Raw genomic sequence first — 12667 nt, forward strand, 5'->3', positions numbered from 1 at the left:
AAATTGGAAATGAAATTAATTAATGATTTGAATTTTAATTTAGTTTGATTAATCCTAAACAAGTATATATAATCTGGCCCAGCAACAACTCAATTAATGAATTATTTAAGAAATTTGCGTATCACTACGTTCGTCGTCGGTCTTCACTGTTGCTTCCAATGAAACTCCTCTATGAAGCTCGATTACTTACTTACTTAAGGTGGCGCTACAGTGCTGGGCGGACCTGGGCCTCAACCAACATACGTCTCCAGCCAGCTCGGTCCCTAGCTAGCTGTCTCCAGTTTCGCACGCAAGTTGGTTGAGATCCTCTCCCAACTGAGTCGCGGTCTACCTCTACTGCGCCGTGCCTCGGGATTGGATTCGAAGACCTTTCGGGCTGGAGCGTGGATGTCCATCCGCTCTACATGACCTAGCCATCTAAGCCGTTGGACTTTAATTCTGCTAACTAGGTCAGTGTCGCTGTACAGCCCGTACAGTTCGTCGTTATATCTTCTCCCCCATTCTCCATCTATGCGTTCCAAGCCTCAGCGCCATAAATGAGAACCGGGATGATGAGTGTCTTATAGATGGTGATTTTAGATGCTCGAGAGAGGACTTTACTTCTCAATTGCCTTCTAAGTCCAAAGAAGCAGCGATTTACAAGAGTTATTCCTCGTTTTATTTCAGCGCTGGTGTCGTTGCCTGTGTTAATAGTGGTGCCTAGGTAGATGCTGTCATATGCGGCTTTAAAATCGATAAAGAGATGGTGGGTATCGATTTGAAGCTCCTGGGTTTTTTTCCAAGATCTGCCGTAGTGTGAATATTTGGTCCATAGTGGACTTTCCTGGTCTGAAGCCACACTGATAAGTACCAATCAGGTTGTTGACGAATGGCTTCAGACGTTCACATAATACGGCAGAGAGGATCTTATACGCAATGTTAAGGAGACTGATGCTTCTGTAGTTGGCGCAGTTTATAGGGTCTTCTTTCTTATGTATCGGGCACATTAAGCTGAGATTCCACTCATCGGGCATGCTTTCTTCCGACCATATTTTGCAGATGAGTTGGTGCATGCTCCGCACCAAGTCATCGCCTGCTGCTTTGAATAGTTCGGCAGCGATGCCGTCAGCTCCAGCAGCTTTGTTTGACTTAAGTTTAGATATAGCTATCTTCACTTCGTCAAGGTCGGGTAGGCGGAATTGTTGATCTGCGTCGCCGAGGTTGAGTGGTTCTATCTCCCTTACAGCGGAATTCGGTTCGTCATCGCCGTTATATAATTTGGAGAAGTGATCTTTCCATATTCTCAGCATCGACTGCGGTTCTACTACGATGTTTCCCTGATCGTCTTTACAGGCTTCGGTTCGTGGCTGGTACCCTTGGGAGGTTTTTTTTACTTTTTGGTAAAATTTACGAACCTCATTCCTGTTGTGACATCCCTCTATCTCCTCGACCGCGCGCTTCTCATGCTCTCTTTTTTTCCATCTAAGAAGCCGGTGTTCCTCTCTCCTCTTCTGCTCGTAGAGCTCGCGAGTAGCTCTAGTCCTTTTGTGCATCGCCGTTTTGTATGCCTCTTGTTTTGCTGCGTGCGCTTGCCGGCATTCGTCGTCAAACCAGGGGTTTCGCTGTGGTGGCCGTGTGAAACCTAGCACTTCAGAGGCGGCATCTCTGATGGCTGCAAGGCAATGTTGCCACTGGTTTTCAATGCTTAATGCAAAAGCATAGGACTCCTTAAGATGTTATTAGTGACTCGATCGGAAAACGACATGGCAGTCTCTTGCGATTGTAGCCGTCTAACGTCGAATCTTCTCACAGTACTTCCTTGTTTTGGCTTGGATCGGGATATCCGTAGCCGTATCTTGGGTACAACGAGATAGTGTTCCGAGTCAATGTTGGCCCCTCGGAATGTTCGGATATGAAGCTCTATAGATAAAGGCAATTTGTTTGCAGCAATGATTGATCTGAAACCTCCTGGGGCCTAATTATGGGATTCGCGGCAAATCGTTTTGCTAACGAGTTTGCCATTTTTCTTTTTCCTTCTTTTTTTTGAATTCGAACAGATTAGATTAAATTCTTTATTTCGATAATAAAATTAGATTAATTTAAAGCTAAGAATAAAAGAACATTGCGTTGTTGCCGTGTGCTGTTTATTCTTAACAGTTTTTAAATATAAAAGATGAATAATTTATTAACTTGAATATTTATAAAAAAGAAGATAAATAAAGGAATTTCGAATGATCTTATAATGTTTAAGGGTATGTAAAAAATATGAGTTTAAATAGGTCTTCTTTTTTTTACATTCTCAGTTATTCGAGACTTAAAACATCAATTTTTCCGTGTTTTGAAACACAAAATTTTTAAAATAAACTTTCCGGTTTTTAAAAACAATTTTAGTAGATGAACACAAGTTCAATTTTGCCGTGATTTGGAACACAAAAAATATTAAATTCTCAATCGCCATAACTGGATACATGACAATAAGTTGGCCCATAGACACAAAACTCACTTGGAAATATAGCCGTCGTATTTCTTGTAATATTAGACAAATTGCTATGAAATGATTTATATACTCCAGGTCTCTTCTATTGCAGAGAGTGGAAATTTGTGAGAGGTCCAATCTATGGGGGACAAAGTTGAGATTAAGGATCTCGACTCTAGCTTTGAAAATGGTGTCGATAGCTTCCGGAGCCATTTAAGCACTTGTATTTATGTTTCTGCTTGCCGATGAAGATGCATTTTGCAAGTGTTCTAAATAAAGTTTTTCACCAATTTTAGCTATCAAAACCACGAACACATTTTGACATTCCTCTACATTATTTTCCCTTAAAGAGAGTACTATATCAACTCCTACAGCAAGCGCGTTCCATTCTCTGAAGGGGGATGCATAGCTTAATCTTTCATTTTCTCACTCAAACAATTATTTAAACTATCTTGAATAATTTTTTTCAAATCTGGGGCAGATAATATCACTTGAGCCATGTCAGAGAAATTGTTTGTTGTTCTTTATTACTTCCGGTGATATTTCCGATATTGCTCTTTTGCGGTACATATAATTTGATGTCACGGTATTCGGCAATATAAAATATTTCTTGTCTTTTTTACTTAAATATTATTGTATATGTTTCCTTATAAGAAATGTAAGCAATTTATTTGATGCTTGATAAGTTAAGTGATTATTCAAACTATTATTCAACTAGATACAATTTAAACTTTGTTAATTTATCAGGAAAAATAAAAAAAAATTGGAGCTTAATAACTTTCACACTTCCACTTTTGACAGCTGAAATTTCAATTAATTCAATTCGACCAATTAACGAAAAAGAACGCGAATTTGAAATGACATAATGTTTGTTGGCGAGTTAAAATCCGACAACTTTTTTTGGCGGATTCACAGGCAAAAGATTATTTATTATTATATAAAAATAGCTAGCTTTATTTTAATTTTCTTATAATTTATCCACAATAAAATATAAAATTTTAAAATTCATTTTACGAACGATAAAAACAAATTGACATACATTTTTGGCTCTCGTCAAGTATACGAAGAAAAATAAAGGCATTGCAACGGGAGCACTCGTCGGTCCTGAATATCGGGCTAAAACAAGTTTAATATTAAATACTTAATATTGTTTAATAAATAAATCACCGCAAATTTCACAAATTCAATGGCTGCGTTTAATCTTAGACAGATGGGTTATCCGGATACCTTTTAGTTAGTGTTTTACGTGTAAAATAACAGCTGAGATGTCAAAAAATGAATCCAAAGGTGTCGAAGAATTTTCGGGGTATGTAGCTACCTGATAGAACAGCTGATTCAACACATGGTTGAATTTCATGAAACCTGAAAATTGATTTCAGCTTATTGTATTTGTCATTATGATCTATTTTGGCTTCGAAGCTTAAATGTTTCTCTGCTTTTTGTGAACAGCTGAAAGTTGTTTTTATTTTTTTGTAAGGTTAATACTCAACAAGGTATCTAAAAATCCAACTTAACTTAACTTAACTTAACTTAACTTAACTTAACTTAACTTAACTTAACTTAACTTAACTTAACTTAACTTAACTTAACTTAACTTAACTTAACTTAACTTAACTTAACTTAACTTAACTTAACTTAACTTAACTTAACTTAACTTAACTTAACTTAACTTAACTTAACTTAACTTAACTTAACTTAACTTAACTTAACTTAACTTAACTTAACTTAACTTAACTTAACTTAACTTAACTTAACTTAACTTAACTTAACTTAACTTAACTTAACTTAACTTAACTTAACTTAACTTAACTTAACTTAACTTAACTTAACTTAACTTAACTTAACTTAACTTAACTTAACTTAACTTAACTTAACTTAACTTAACTTAACTTAACTTAACTTAACTTAACTTAACTTAACTTAACTTAACTTAACTTAACTTAACTTAACTTAACTTAACTTAACTTAACTTAACTTAACTTAACTTAACTTAACTTAACTTAACTTAACTTAACTTAACTTAACTTAACTTAACTTAACTTAACTTAACTTAACTTAACTTAACTTAACTTAACTTAACTTAACTTAACTTAACTTAACTTAACTTAACTGATGAGGGATATAGAAAAGGGAGACAGACCGCAGGTGTCGAGGGTTGGTGTTAAGATGAATATCAGTCAGGAGTGCCGGGGAATTTATATTGCCCATTAACAACTGGTGAGCAAATAATATATCAGCGCCTGCTTGTAGGCAAACCAGAATGACAGATTGGGTTTCCGGTCTTTATATAGAGTGTCTGTGTTTTTAAGCGCTTTTCAAAAAAACTCGCCCTGATGTTAAGTGTATAACCACCACCCTTTAATAAAGAAGCTAAAGAGTTTTTAAAAACAAAAGAGAGATTTCTGTTTTCAGCATGACAACATATGAACATATTTCGGAGTGCTTAAGGGAATCTGAAACACTTTTTTCTCAAAGTAAATAACGAGTTCTTTAACGGTGTCTCAGCATTTTGCAGCCAATTAATAAAATTCTTCTCTATGTTCTCCATGCTGCTCGTAAATATTAAACTAAGGTATTTAAACTTTTCAACTATTTCCCATCTTTTATTGGCACCTATAAATTACAGTCAAATAATGAAATTAATAATTACCACTCATGTAATTTTAACTTTTATATTTTCTTCGTCCATCCATATATAAATTATAGAAGTTTTTAGTAAAAAAACAGAATAGACTTGCAGCAGCAATACTTCACTTTTTATGTAGTGCCCTTTTTACGCAATTTTTTTCCTCCAAATATATATTTTTTCATGTCATGTTGATGTTCAATTGTGCATTCAAGAGGACACAAGCGTCCACAGGTTTTTCTCAAAACCCACCTCTGTCTACACCTCCCCGCGGTGAACATATCGGGTGCCTAGTACCTCAACTGGAGATTGGGTTCCAACCCCAGTGGAAAGTTGTTGGGGACAGCAAACGAGAGAGGGGGGAGAGGTGTTTCCACTAAGGCACCTCTTCTTATCCAGGCGGCAGCGGACGAATTCTCGAGATAGAATCAACGGTGGCATCTACAGTTCCAGTAAGGTTGAACTACTTAGTGAACACCTTATAGGGCTTCTTCGACATATTCGGAGCCCAGGCCTGTAAGGAGCGGTTTATCTGGCTCCACGTCCTTGGAGTTATACTAACGATCTGGCCTTCCAGGGGGTTATGCCGTCTGGGTAACTTCCTGGCCACGTAAAGGATACATTTAGTTGCGAAGCACCAACAAGCCTCGGATACGAACGGATTCACCGTTGACAACCCACGCAAACGAAATAAGGACAACGAACTTAGGATCTGCACGTGGAAGGTTAGGTCCCTTAACAGACCACGTGCAGCTGAACAATTAGCGGAAGCCCTAAACTGCTGCAAGGCAAATATTACCGCCATCCAAGAAGTGCGATGGAATGGACCGGGCAAACGCAAACTAAAAGACTGCGATGTATACTACGGCGACTGCTACCGAGAGCAAAGACAGCGTTCATTTGGGTGTGTATCTGTTGTTGGAACTAGAATTAGGCAAAAAGTCTTGAGTTTCAACAGTGTGAGCGAGCGCATCACGACAATCCGCATCAAGGCTAAATTCGCCAACATAAGCCTAATATGCGCGCATGCCCCAACAGAGGAGAAAGATGAAGACAACAAAGACATATTCATCGAGCTCTTAAACAAGACACATGAATAGTGCCCTGGCTTTGACATTAAAATTATCTTAGGAGATTTTAACGCCACGTCTGGAAGAGAAGACAACTTTAGTGGCACATTTGGGAGATACAGCCTGCACGAAACCACCTCCGACAACGGATTCAGTGTGGTCGATTTCGCTGCGGGGCGAGACGTTCTGGTAGCTAGTACGTGGTTCAAACATCTCAATATCCCCAAGGGGACATGGATATCTCCTGATCAATCAACGCACGACACTTCTCTGGTAGACTTTCCGAGGGGCCACCATTGACTCGGACCACTACCTCGTTGAAGCCAAAGTACGGCTACGGATATCCCGGTCTAAGCCAAAACAAGGAAGTACTGTGAGAAGTTTCGACGTTAGACGGCTACAATTGCAAGCGATTGCCATGTCCTTTTCCGATCGAGTATCTAATACCCTCTTAAGGAGTTCTATGCTGCCTTCATTAAGCATTGAAAACCAGTGGCAACATTGCCTTGCAGCCATCAGAGATGCCGTCTCTGAAGTGCTAGGTTTCACACAGCCACAACAGCGAAACCCCTGGATTGACGAAGAATGTGCAAAACGGTGCTGCACAGAAGGACCAAAGCTGCTCGTGAGCTGTACGAGCAGAAGAGGAAAGAAGAACACCGGCTTCTTAGATGGAAAAAAAGAAAGCACGAGAAGCGCGTGATCGAGGAGATAGAGGGATGTCACAACAGGAATGAGGTGCGTAGATTTTACCAAAAGGTAAAAAAACCTCACAAAGGTATTAGCCGCGAACAGACGATCAGGGGAACACCAATCTATGTTGAGAATATGGAAAGACCACTTCTCCAATTTATATAACGGCAATGACGAACCGAATTTCGCTGTAAGGGAGATAGAACCACTCAACCTAGGCAACGCAGATCAACAATTCCGCCTACCCGATCCGACGAAGCGAAGAAAGCTATATCTAAACTGAAGTCAAACAAAGCAGCAGGCGATGACTTGGTAAGGAGCATGCACCAACTCATCTGCAAAATATGTTCGGAAGAAAGCATGCCCGGTGAGTGGAATCTCAGCATAGTTTGCACGATACATAATAAAGGAGACCCTCTAAATTGCGCCAACTACAGAGGCATCAGCCTCCTTAACATTGCATACAAGATCCTCTCTGCCGTTTTATGTGAACGTCTGAAGCCATTTGTCAACAACCTGATAGGTCTTTATCAGTGTGGCTTCAGACCAGGAAAGTCCACTATGGACCAAATATTCACACTACGGCAGATCTTGGAAAAAACCCCGGAGCTTCAAATCGATACCCACCACCGCTTTATCGATTTTAAAGCCGCGTATGACATCATCCATAGGGAAGAGCTCTAGAGAGCAATGTCTAGTTTTGGCATCCTTGTCAAACTTATCTGTTTGTGCAGAATGACGATGGAGATTGCACGCTGCTCTATCAAGGTCACCGATGCATTTGATGTTAAAAAAGGTTTTAGACAAGGCGATGCACTGTCAATGGACTTCTTCAACATCGTTCTACAAAGAATTGTGCAAAACTCAACCGTAAACACTAGAGGCACCATCTTCCAAAGGTCCATCCAATTACTCGGATACGCAGATGATATTGACATAATTGGAAGATCAAAGCGTGATGTCAGTGGAGCGTTTTTGAGCATTGCGACGGAAGCGAAGTAGATAGGTTTAGTGGTCAATGAGGGCAAGACCAAGTATATGCTGTCATCAAAAAAAGACATTGAACAAAGACGAGTTAGACAAAAAGTCATAACTTCAAGGTAGTTAAGGACTTTGTCTACCTATAGGCACCGCTATTAACAAAGACAAGAACACCAGCGCTGAAATCAAACGAAGAATAGTTCTTACAAATCGCTGCTTCTTTGGACTTAGAATGCAATTGAGACAACTCAGGTGGCGTGAAGACCTCAACCAATTTGGCTTGCGAGACTAGAGACAGCTAGCTAGGGACCGAGCTGTCTGGAGACTCATGTTGGTTGAGGTCCACCCCGGAATGTAGGGCCACCTTAAGTAAGTAAGTATAATGTATATAATGAGTCATTCAAAATGTTTGACATTATTTTGGCTTAAAATAATCAAGTTATTTTACAAAACCCAACACTTTCCCATTTTATTGATTAATTATTTCCTTTGGTTATTCGGTATAAGATTTCAAAAATAAACTAACAAATTTAATCAATGACTCAACATTTTTGGTGTTTGGTATTCATGCACCTCAACACGTCCACTTTTTATATAAGAGAAGAGGAAACAAAATTAAATCAAAAACAGTGCGCATAAGAAAAATACATAAAAATACTTTCCATAATGAAAAGAAAATTCATTTGATTTCATTTGATGATGAAATCGTTTTCGCTTATTGCCCGCAGGTCCCCATCAGATGTCCCCACACAGCGCACTCCGAAAACTGACGTTGCGTTTGCGCCTTAGCGGCAGCATAGTCGCATCGGTCAGTTTATGACGCACGAACGTGCAGTGCATGCGCGCTAAGGCACGTACCAACCCAAATTTGGATAAGAACCTCTCTTTGAGACGACGACAACAACCGTTAACATAAATCTCTTTTCCCTTGGCCCCGCCGCGCAGCCACGCCGGCCACCAACCGCTTGGTCTTTAGAACCAACAGATTTAGGATTACCGTTATACTTACGTGCTCGTTCTGGATACTTCCATTTATAAATTCCGAAAGAGAATCCAAAACAACCCAAGAAATATTTACTTTACTAACCAAGAGACCACATTCCAGAGTTGGTTGTTTTCGTGTTCGTTATTTCAGAAGCGCGATGCAAAACAAATTATGCGAACCCAGAACACACGCCAAAACCAAAGTCGAAGGAAAGAAGCGCAGATTAAGACACCATCACCATATGCCAGCGTGTATAGAGATACCGTTAAACGTAAAGATGTACGTGATGTCACTTCCTTATGAAGTAGAAGCCGGTTGGGGTTTGGGTACAGCTGTACCGAATACCGTCCGACCGCGACGCGACGCGGAGGAACGACACGGCAAATGTTTTGACGCCTGCCAAAGCGAAAACACCGATCTGTTGTTGCTTACTCATAACGTCGGTCGCTTAATGCAGATGCATAACCGCAATCAAACTGGAATCTGACGCATGGACATTGACACCTTCCAACCATGACGCAGTCGGCAACGATCGATGATGATTACACGTTAATTTTATGGCCTTTTTACATTGTTATGACGCCAAATAAAACACGGGCATGAATTAATCTTGTTTTATTTCAATCAATTTGTAATTGTATTCAATCAATGGGTTGACAGTTAAAAGTTCCCACACCACCGTCTGACGGAATGTGACATGAGTTTTGTTAACAATCTTGGTGATGATGGTGAAGAAAAAGAACGCCATCAAATTAACGACTGCCAAATCCAGAACAATAAAAATGGTGATTTAACGGTTCTTTGACAGTTGATAGTTCTTTGTTATGGCCGCCGCCGCCGTTCCTGTTTGGCGTTTGGAAATTATGTAAACAAAAACAATCAAACAAAGTAACCAAAAGAATTCAATTCGGAATTTATTTAACTCGAATAATGTAGGGAAACTTTTTAGTGAAATTATATAAAAATAATATCATGCAAGAATGAGATGATACTATTGGATGTTCGCACAGAGAGCGAAAGTACCGTAATTTAATATTACGTATGCAAAGCTTGTCTGGGCAAAGATTTAAGTGGGTTATTGCGCATTTGATTTTTGTTAGCTTTTTTAAGACAATTTTTATTTTCGAATATTTTAATGTGGGACCACGCGCAGCGACTGGCCGGAGAGGTGGTGGCGCGGGCGGTCGGCGGGGACGTTTACGGTGGTGTGAGTACTAAAAGGAAGAGTTTTTTTTGTTGTTTTTAATCTTTACTTGTGACTTGATTTTGATAGGTAGCTTATTAAAATTCTGAGAAGAGTTAAAGTGCCGTTTTAAGATGAAATGAATTTGTAAAATGCAAATACAATCAAACGTGATCAGTATGTGAGAAGATCGATAAATTTAATGTGAGTACATCAGTACTTATACTTCTCTACTTTAAGCACTCATTTTTGTTTTTTCTTTCATGATATTCAATAAATTTGTGAATTTGCAGATCATTTGGAAATCTTTTGTGCTGAAGTTTATTCTCAATGAAATTTTATATCAGGACAAATGATAAGAAACGTTTTCATCTTGAATAAAGTTGTTGTACGTGTGAATGGGAACTATAAGATTCAATTGTGGCGTTAAATATTTTAACAGAATCGACAAAATTAAGTTTTTTTTCGGCAGTACAAATAAAACTTTTAAAGGGCTACAAATTTCAATCTCACCGTTAAATTTCACTATCACGTCCAATTTTAAATTTTTAAGTCTACCGACAAATTGCACGACGATTTTTTTTATAATAAGCGCACACTCCTGGACAAATTCAAGTAATGAATTGCTGAACTTACTATTTCCTGGTATTTAGTTCTCTTACCGAAAATTGCAACAGTTATATACGTTCAAGACCCAATACAACATATCCACAAGGTTTGATCACAAGGGCCAAGCTACAATGGGCTCTCAACAGCATCAGCCGATCTACAAAAGACTTCTGACTGTATGTAATTGCACCAATCCTTGAGGCAATTTTTACCAGCTGTCTTTACCTGGTCCATGTTCCCTCGGCATGGAGAGAATTAAAAGTTGATTTTATACCCAAAGCAGGTAACTGGTCGTAAGTCAATCCTAAAAATTTACGAAATATAAGTCTATCATTCCATTTAAGGGCAAGTATAGATACAAGACTTCTGTCTTCGTCTCAGCATGTCTACTGTAAAGGTATATCGGTGGAAACAGCGTTATACACCTTAATACGCACTGTCGAATATTCCCTCCATCACAAAGAGTTCACTTTGGTTGCTTTACTTGACATCGAAGGTGCCTTTAACAACGTGGACACATCTGCAATCACATCTGCACCAACATCTCTCAATGTAGAGAGTTCGCTTCGTTAGTTAATTCATTTAATGCTTACTAGCAGAATAATTAACTCAAAACTGGGCAACTCTTCAAGTAGACGATTTGTTAGTAGAGGGACACTGCAAGGTGGTGTTCTATCCCCTCTCCTCTGGAACCTAGTGGTGAATGAAATCCTAACTAGTCTGGAGGCGGAGGGTTTCAGAGTGATAGCCTATGCGGACGACGTTGATATAGCAGTTTCAGGAAAGCATCTTAAAAGAACTCTTACAAAATGCCTTGGACAGACTAATACTTTGGGCTGATTGGTGTGGACTGGGTGTTAACTAACACAAAACCGATCTGGTCTTATTTTCGAGGAGATACAAAATTCCATTTGTCAACCCTCCTTATATTATTATTATATCCAATTAAAATTCTCAGACGAGGCTAAATACCTGGGTCTTGTCTTAGACAAAAAACTAAATTGGAAACGCAAAGTACAGGAAAGAGTCAAAAAAGCTTATGTAGCTCTCTTTTCTTGCAAAAAAGCTATTGGTAATAAATGGGGTTTACAACCCAGAATCACGCATTGGCTATACTATACACATCGGTAATCACACCGATTTTAACGTACTGTATGGCGGTATAGTGGACTGCTTTAGAGGAAGGTATAAACAGGGATAAGTTAAATAAAGTCCAACGTTCAGCCTGCCTATGTATAAGCGGATCGCTTCGCACGACCCCGTCTGCGGCACTGGACACCTTGCTCCACCTAACACCTCTCGACATATTAAGCAAATAAATAGCTGCAAGCTCTGCTATTCGCCTCAAAGCTTCGTCGCAGTGGACTAACAACAACATTGGCCACTCTGTAATTCTTAGGTATTTATAATCAATTCGAAAGCACACAGACTACACCATCCCCCAACTGCAATTCGACAGAAACTTCCAGATTTCTTTACCTCCCTGATCTTTCTGGGACGATAGGATATTCTTATAGGATGAGTCAATCAATTTTTACACAGATGGATCAAAAACAAAAGAGAAGTTGGTGGAGGTGTGTACTGTGAACGACTGAAATTAAGTCTCTCATTCCGCCTTCCCAATCATTGTAGCGTGTTCCAGGCGGAACTTTTGGTGATAAAGGAATTGGCAAAACAGTTAAATATTTACCTTAATATTCACCTCTGCTGGGTGCCGGGCCATAGAGATATTCCAGGTAACTGTAAGGCAGATGAACTCGCCAGGAACGGTACAGTACAGCCCATCCTACCACGTTTGGCAAGTACTGGCATACCAATCGCTACTTGTAAACTGCTGCTAATGCAAGACGCTGTGAGGAGGGCAGGCACCAGGTGGAACAACATAACCACGTTTCAGGTCACAAAAAACATCTGGCCAATACTGATTTTAAAACGTTCAAGGTGTTTGTTCTTTCTAGGCAGATCGCATATATGCTCGATAATAGGTGTCATAACCGGACACTGTCTAATAGAAAAGCACGCCACGAGACTAGGCGTATTCTCAAATGACTTTTGCAGAAGCTGT

Source organism: Eupeodes corollae, chromosome 1, assembly GCF_945859685.1.
Source record: "Eupeodes corollae chromosome 1, idEupCoro1.1, whole genome shotgun sequence".
Lineage (NCBI taxonomy): Eukaryota > Metazoa > Arthropoda > Insecta > Diptera > Syrphidae > Eupeodes > Eupeodes corollae.